Below are 8,538 nucleotides of genomic sequence, written 5' to 3'. Positions count from 1 at the left end.
CAGGCTGACTCCTGTTCCTCAATGATCTGTTTTTAGACGCTTCAAAGCCCAAGTAAAATAAAAAGATTTACAATGTTACAGCACATCTCATTGCTTTTAGACATCGCAGGGGTCCCTAAAGCAGCCACTAAGGGAAAGTGGCTGGTAGTCCTGCGGAGAAAAGGGCAAATGATTTTAACGTGGAGGAGATAAGAGTGGATTCTTTACCAGCACTGAAAACTGAGAGATAAAAAGACGCTCTTGTTATGGCTGCTAATCCACTGTTCATTACCTCATTTTAATTACTCATGATAAAGTTATCCTGAAATTTGAAGTTCTCAATGGATAGTTTCTCAGGGAGGGTTAAACCAGGTGATGGTAGCCGGCAGCCTCATAACCCAGTGAGATAGGGGCAAGCCTGTCCTAGCACGGGAAGTGATCTGTTATCTGTCAAGTAGGGGACCGTGCACAATTCTGATTTGATGGAGACAGACGTAACAGCATGGAGGAACATCTGGAAAACTTCTGAAATGCCCGCTTCACTGCCGCTGCTACTGCGTGGTAACCGGAATCTCCGGAGCTGAAGGCCCCGAAATCCTCGGCTTTGCGTGTTTCAGCGGCCGGGGAGAGGTCAAAGGCGCTCGGCAGAGGATGGCACTCGGGAGGCTGTATCGCAGAGGCTGCTCGGAAACTCGGAGTTTTCGGACGGATGGACTCAGGGTTGGCTGGGGTCGGCTGCTTCCAAGGTATCGGCAAGTTGACGGTGCCTGGAGGTTTATGGTAGGGAGTTTCTCCCTTTTGCTGCCTGCTATCGGGGACTCAGGAGTCGATCGACTCGGGGACTTTGAGTCTTTTTTTACTGTGCCCATGGTCTGTTCTTCATCAAATTACAGTATTGTTTTGCACTGCTGTAACTATATGTTATAATTATGTGGTTCTGTCAGTGTTAGTCTTTGGTCTGTCCTGTTTGCTGTGATATCACTCCAGAGAAACATTGTATCATTTCTTAATGCATGTATGCATTTCTAAATGACAATAAAAGAGGACTGAGTGTTCTCATAATCTAATCTAAAAAATCTAAAAAGTCAGCTTAGGTGGACTGGGCGGACGAGATCTACACTGATGGCGGTACTGCTACGCTCCGTGGAGAGCGAAGGGCATGACAAGGCACAGAAGACGTCACGGTCACCCACCGCTACCAAGGAAGACCCAGTTTGTGATGACTACTCGTACCGCTGGACCCAGTCTTCCGAGGTCATGAGAGTGGAACCTCAATGCGATGGCCTTTCCACTTTAAAAACTCTCCGGCACAGGACCCCGCTCATTGTTTGGATACATCCGGCGAGCAACATCCACCAAAACCAAATCCTGCTCAGAGCGAGTACGGCAGGGCCGGCTAACGGTTTGGCACGAGTACGCAATTCAAGGTGAAGACCGACTTTATTATCAAGCAGTACTGTAATTTATCTTACACAGCTGCACGGACCAACTACTGCTCTCGGGAGGAAATGTTCACACAGCCTGAAGACTGTATGGCACTTTATATCAAAGAAAATTCTAGCTGGGATGCAACGGGGCAATGTGCGGGGGTGCATTTTAGTTACTGCGCGGCCGTGCACCCGCGCAGCTTAGAAAGAACGGTGTTGTCATGTGCACAAGTCCCTGTGTGCAATGGAGACTCACCTGCAGCAACATCACAGGCACTGAGCATGAGAATCTGTGCTTTAATCACTGCCTTTTATGTCATCAACTTTGTTGTTTTGTGGCAGCAAAGACAAAGCATTAAAATAAATTACAAAATAAATAAATAGTGCAGGAAAAAAAGATCAGTGTGGCAGTGTTCATGAGTTCATTGTCCATTCAGAAATCGGATGGCGGAGGGGGAAGAAGCTGTTCCTGAATCATGGAGTGTGTGTCTTCCGGCTTCTGTACCTCCTCCCTGATGGTAGCGATGAGAAGAGGGCACGTCCTGGGTGAAGGGGGTCCTCTGTGATTGTCTCCTTGAGGCATTACCTCTTGAAGGTGCCCTCGAGGTGGGGAAGGTTGTGCAGTGATAAGTTTACAACCCTCTGTAGCTTCTGTGCTTTGTCCTCTCCATAGCAGACAGTGATGCAACCAGTCAGAATGCTCCCCACATAAAAGAATTAAACACAGATGATATAAAACTTTTAAAGAAAGAACACAATTAGAACAAAAATGTCCATTTTCCTCTGGTCCATGAGATTTTATATGAGGCTCACTCCAGTGCTGCCCTCTCCACACAACTATATGTATACCTGCTCCTTTGTTCAAGGTTGGAAGAAAAACGTGACTGTTGTTAAACAGATTTGTACAGCTAACACTGAAGCTGTATTCCACAACTTCACACCCTTCTATTCTTTTTGAGAATTCACTTCTGCCACTCCCCCACAAACTAAAGGATGCAAGGCACGGAAAACACTTGCCGATCCAGTTACAGAGGCTAAAAATGCACGACCGTGGAATGAGCTGCCGGCAGAAGAGGTGGCTGTGCTTTCGAATGCAAAATTTAAGAGATGTTTGGATAGGTACATGGATGGGAGGGGTGTGGAGAGCCATGTTCTGGGTGCAGATCAATAGGACTGGGCAGGATACCAGTTCAGCATGGACTTAGTGCTTGTTTCTGTTCTATATAACTAAGGATATTAACCATAAGATATAGGAGGAGAGTTAGACCATTTGGTCTATAAAGTCTGCTCCACCATTTCATCCTGGCCCTCCCTCTCAGCCCCAGTCTCCAGCCTTCTCCCTGTTTCCCTTTATGCCCTGACTAATCAAGAATGTATCAGCCCTTGCCCTGGCCGCTCTCTCTCTAACTATCTCTCTCTCGTCTCCCTCAGCTCTGGAGGGTCATTCCCCTCTCCCAGATTTGCTTCCCTCCACCCCTCCCTCCCTCCCTCCCTGAAACGTGCTACACCACTAACCTCTCCCAGTTGCGATGAAAGGTTCCTTCTTCCACGGAGGCTGTCCGATCGGTTTCCAGCAGCTTCTGTGTTTTTTATTTCCATTTTCCATCAGCTGCAGGATTTTGCTTCCGCAGGAAGGTGTCCGCAATCACCGGCGCTAAGACCGCTCGGCGCCACCCATTTCCGCAGCCGGAAGTTTTGGCGAACGGCCTGACGTCACGCGCAAAGGAACGCTCCCGTTAGTGTTGGTGACGCAGCCTCCGGGTGATAAGCGTCGAGCCGGAGCTGCAGTTTTGCCAGCGAGTGAGATTCAGTCGGGAAGCGGCGTCGACAGGGCCGGCCGGTCGGTGAACTTAGCCCCTGCTTTCCCCCCACAGCTTCAGGTGAGTCCCCGGCGGCGGGCCCCCCCGGGATGGCTGCCGCCGGCCGCTCGACGGCGCTGGCCCTGTAGGCGCTGGGGTGCGGTACAGGCCTGGGCGCGCCCAACGGCCGCGTTCGCGCTCCGGGGGCCGCCTAGCAACGGGACCGGGAGATTGCCAGGCGCTCGAGCTCGGGGCCGCGAGATTGACAGGCCCCCGAGTCCCCGGGACGGGTGATTGACAGGCGCTGGAGCCCCGGGCAGCAGCAGACCCGCTGCACCCGATGGTAGCGCTTCCCTCTCGGCTGGCTTTTAACACATCATTCTGGGTGTTAGCAACTAAGCGTCTCACCGGTGGCCCGATGCACCGGCTAATTTTCCCGGTGGGTCTTTACATGTGTATTGGGGTTTCATTTTCCTATTCAAATATTGCTGCTTTCTTGTTGTGAAACTGACCTTAAAGGTATAGAGCACCGTGTCACTGTACACTTTTGTTTTTCTCTCTCTCTCTCTCTCTCTCCCGGCCTTTGCTATATCTTCTCTAAGGTTTATTTTAAAGTTTTCTTCCAAAATGTTTGAGCTAGTGAGTGTCTGAGCTCGATTGTACTTTCAGTAGTTCTCACAATAGCCTACAGCCTTCACGGTGAATTGGCGATGATATTTGAGTAACCACACCTTAAAATGTTTATGGTCCGATAAACATTCGGGAGTATCTGCAGTCTCTTTCTCTCTATATAGTGGTTTTTAAATGTACTGTGTATTAGATATCTTCATCTACTGTTTCAAAGGTAGAGCATTATCACTGAATCTTTTCCCAATAAGAGCTGTTCTTTATTGGAGGGCGTGGGTTTGGCATAGACTAGATGGGCTGAAGAGACTTTCTGTGCTGTGCTACTGAGTAAGAAGGGATATATGTAATCCCCTCACCAAGAATGGTTGGACTTGGCATTTTTTGCCTGAGGGTTGTGGAAGCAGACATTGAAGTGCGTATCTGGACAAGCTCTTGAACTGTCTGGTCCTGGAAAGTCGGCAGTTGATTCCTCTCCATAAATGTCGCCTGGCCTGCTGAGTTCCTCCCGCGTTTAGTGTGTGTTGCTTTGGGTTTCCAGCATCTGCAGATCCTCGTGTTTATTGTGCTTTGGCAGTTCAAGAACAAGTAGTTGTTGGAAATCCAGAGCAGCAAGCACAAAATGCTGGAGGAACTCGGCAGGTCAAACAACATCTGTGGGAAGGATGAAGGTCTTGGTCTGAAACGTCGATGCTGCCTGACCTGCTGGGGAAGGCAATGGGACAATGGTGGTAAATGAAATTGTAGCTGGGTGTTTGATATTGGCATGGACCTGTTTGTGAGCTCTCTGTCTTAGAGCCTTGCCAAATTACTTTGCACTGAACCACGTGAGCTAAATGACCAGTGTCTTAACATCTGGATTTGAAGTGTTGGGAACCCTCTAACGGTGGCTCAGTTGTTTGCTTGGACGTTGTTCATGAAGGTTTGCGATTTAAGTAGACAATACCGATCGTTTTTTGCTTGTAATCTTGTTAGTTTAACTAGTCTATCACTAGTTTGCTGCTTCGTTATAGTTGTCCTTTATGTGCCGATGTGTTCCCTTAGTTATTTACTTGCTTTGTACGGCTACTGGCTGATGGATGGCGGAATGAGCCAATAGGAAGCCAGCCTGTGGTCAGCTGTAGTGTGTGATCGTTTCTATCCAATAGGAATGGCCGGGTGTGGCTTGTGGTCCAGCCCTTCTCGTGATTCTCACAACCGACTAAACACATGACTCCCAACTAACAGCGTCTTCAGGATAGTTAATGTCATTTTCAGTACTCAAATGTAAAGGAGAACAGAGTAATTGTCACTTTATCTGAGGCAGAACAAAAAAAAACACGATGAAGAACACAATAGTAACAATAAAAATGAGATCTAAATACATAAGGCAGCTGTTTGTCCATTGTGGACAGCACGGTGGAGATTCTCCTCTAGCAAAGGAGGTACAAGGCGCATCTCACCACCAGCCTGCGGGTCACCCTTGGGCAAGGTGAAGCACCTACTTAGCCCCCGATCAGGGTCGCGTGAAGCCATGGGAAAAGGTGGTGGACGGTTGTACCAGCAGCCTGTAAATATCACATGTCCTGGTTGTGTGACCACTGACACCAGGTAGACGGTCTCTGAAGATATCGATAATGACTGGGGTCACTGTCTTGTAGACACTGCCCAGAAGAAGGCAATGGCAAACTGCTTCTGTAGAAACATTTGCTGAGAACAATCATGGTCATCGAATGACCTGGACCAGCCACGTCATATGACACAGCATATAATGTATGTCCGTAAAGGGACAGGAGGTACAGGAGTGTCTGTACTGACCAGAAATGATGATAAAATATTGTTGGTGGGTGGTATGTAGGCTTGGGTTAGTGGGTGGAGGTGTTCAGGCTTGCTGCTGGGGGGGGGGAATAACTGTTTGATTCTGGTGCTCGTGGTGTTTGTCTTGGTGTGGATGCTATGTGGTCTCCTCACCACTGCGAGTGGGAAAGGATGGGTGGATCCCTTCATGATGTTACTGGCCCTTTTCCGGAGTCTTTCTCTGTAACCATGGAATCAGCCATCAGCAGTTTCTTTAAAGACCTTGTAAGCACTGACAGTTTTGTACTAGCACTACATGGTTAAACCCAAGAGGACCACAAAGATCCTGCAGATGCTGGATATCCTCAGCAACATACACAAAATGCTGGAGGAGTTCACCTGGTCAGGTAGCACCTATGCAGAGGATTGAACAGTCACCATTTAGACAGAGATCCTTCACTGGGACTGGAAACGAAGGGGGGGGCAGAATAAGAAACTGGGGGAAGGAGGACAAACTGCTAGGTGATGGGTGTGTGGGGGAGAGGAATGAATTACGTTGGAAGCGATAGGTGGAAGAGGTGCGGAAGAAGGAATCTGATAAGGGAGAAGAGTGGAACAAAGGGAAGGAGGTGAACCAGAGAAAGGTGATGGGCAGGTGGGAAGAGAAGGGGGCCAGAATGGGAAATGGAGAGGGTGGAAGAAGTTAGCAGGTTAGAAAAATGGATGTTGATGCCATCAGGTTGATAGCTACCCAGACAGCATGTGAGATGTTGTTCCTCCGACCTGGTTTAGATGTCTTTTTGTTCTTCAGACAGGATGCAGTGAGATGCCTTCATTTTAGATGTGCTGGCAAGATAGGAAGTGTACAGCTGTGTGGGGGTACAGTAGTTAAAATGTGGTCTGTTCTTTCGTGACATGGCAGACTGATTCTGACTTGCAGAAGCCTTTAATGGAGTGAGAAGGCTTTAGCTCAGATGTGCCGGTAAAATATTGAGTGGGGAGCAGCTGGAGGTAAGTATTTTACAGTATCTGGTCATTTCCCCATTGACTAATGTGCTAACTATACTGCTTTTACTTTTTGCAGGGGTTCCAGGTTAATAACAGCTGAGTTTTAAATCCTGTTGAAGGGTCTCAGCCTGAAATGTCAACTGCATTCCTCTCCATAGAGGCTGCCTGACCTACTGAGTTCCTCCAGCATTTTGTGTTGCTCGAGATTTCCAGCTTCTGTAGAATCTGTTTGTTTTTTAAATTCATTGCTTTCAAGGTTATATTGTTGAAAGTAACTTGATGCAGTGGCAACTGGACAATACATCTTCCTCCTTTCCTTCCTCCCCAAACTGAGGTAGTGTTTCGAGGGTAAGGCAAGGATGTTTTAGTTGTTGACTGTGGACCCTTGCTTCTGTAGTTGGATCTTCTGTTCGGATCTATAGCCTGGTTCCTGTTTTCTTGTAAGATGCATGGAGACTGAATGTTAGAGCTTGCTATTAGTTTCCATCATGCCTAACAGATTTTGTTTCCAGGAATGGTAAAGGCTGGTCAGCTTTTGATCATAATTGGTCATTTTGTTTTACCACCCCTCGCCATCTGGTTCCACATATTGCCTGACAGCCTCTACCCAGTCCACTTTTGGATCATTGTATACTAGTTTTTCCCTCTCAACCCTGCTGCAGTGACTCAACCTGAAACAACTTTTTGCCTCCAAGGATGCTGCTTGACCCACTGAATTTGTTCGGTGTCAGGAAAGGAACATTGTTTTCTTTTGACAGTTAGTACATCAACACCACAAAGATGGTGCTACTTTCAATCTAAATGAGCTCAAGAGCTTACTAAACTGGGAAGTGTGTGTCAAGAGAAAATGCATAATGCAGTACTTGGGTTGAATTCTCATCTGCTATGCTGCCTTCCTGTTGCAGTTAAAATCAGTTTACAATAGAATTGCCTGAGTCAGCTTCACTTTACAGATGAAAATGGTTGGGTTATTTTGACGGTCACATCTAGATGGTTGTAACAATACACAGGTGTGTGCAGTGAAGTATATTTGTAATTGATCATTGAGGAAGGGTGGGTGGCTCAGACACCTGGTACAAAATTTGCCAATTAAACAATATTTTAATTGAATCTAACTGAGACACAGTACATTAGGGTTACTGGATATTGATACACCAATTACACCCATAAAATGCTGGAGGAGCTCAGCGAGTGAGGCAGCATCTAGAATACAGATGTTTCAGGCTGAGACTCTTCATCAGGACTTTGCATTTACATACAACATTTTTTTTGTATCTGCAGAATCTCGTGTTTTTTGCACCAGTTGTTTCCTTCAGGAAAAGCAAGCTGGTACCAAGAAGCATTAGTCTGCTTGGATAATTTTATGGACCAACTGATAACTCTGTGCCAGACTTTCACTTGCTATATAGAGAGCAGAGTGTTCAAAACATTTAGTTTGTGTAATAAATGTTAGTCCTGACGAAGGGTCTTGGCCTGAAACGTCGACTGCACCTCTTCCTACAGATGCTGCTTGGCCTGCTGCGTTCACCAGCAACTTTGATGTGTGTGGTTTGTGTAATAGGTTGTCTGTCCATGCAGAGATTATGACATGTTCCAGCATTCTTTTGGTTCTGAAGTGACTGGTCTTAATTAAATATTGGAAGCATTTTTATTTAGAGGTGTAGCACAGAATGGGCCCTTCGGAACCAATGAGCTGCACCACCCAGCAACCCACCTATTTAGCCCGAGCACATGACAATTTGCATTAATCAATTAACCTCCTCACCCATGTCTGTGGAAGTAAACCAGAGCACCTGGATTTAACTTCTGCACTCACAGGAACAATGTACAGTGTTGGAATGGAACTCAACTCTGCCCGGAGCTGTTGTTGCTCAAAGAATATTAAACTGCTGCCTGGCTTGATGAATACACACATTTTGTTTACA

The 8,538-nt window shown here is 47.0% G+C and overlaps 1 protein-coding gene across 1 annotated transcript in view; it reads left to right on the top strand.

Annotated features, from left to right (window-relative positions):
- The first annotated feature begins 3,125 nt into the window (after window positions 1-3,125).
- LOC140210949 (ras-related protein Rab-7a) overlaps window positions 3,126-8,538 on the top strand; it is a 53,302-nt gene continuing 47,889 nt past the window's right edge. Inside the window, exon 1 of the mRNA XM_072280237.1 lies at window positions 3,126-3,286. The gene's annotated coding sequence lies outside the window, so the exon portion shown is untranslated. The remainder of the gene's footprint in view (window positions 3,287-8,538) is intronic.

Source organism: Mobula birostris, chromosome 16 (genome assembly GCF_030028105.1).
Source record: "Mobula birostris isolate sMobBir1 chromosome 16, sMobBir1.hap1, whole genome shotgun sequence".
NCBI classification, from domain to species: Eukaryota; Metazoa; Chordata; class Chondrichthyes; order Myliobatiformes; family Myliobatidae; genus Mobula; species Mobula birostris.
The sequence above is the reverse complement of the archived record's forward strand: the minus strand, read 5'-3'. Positions and strand labels throughout refer to the sequence as shown.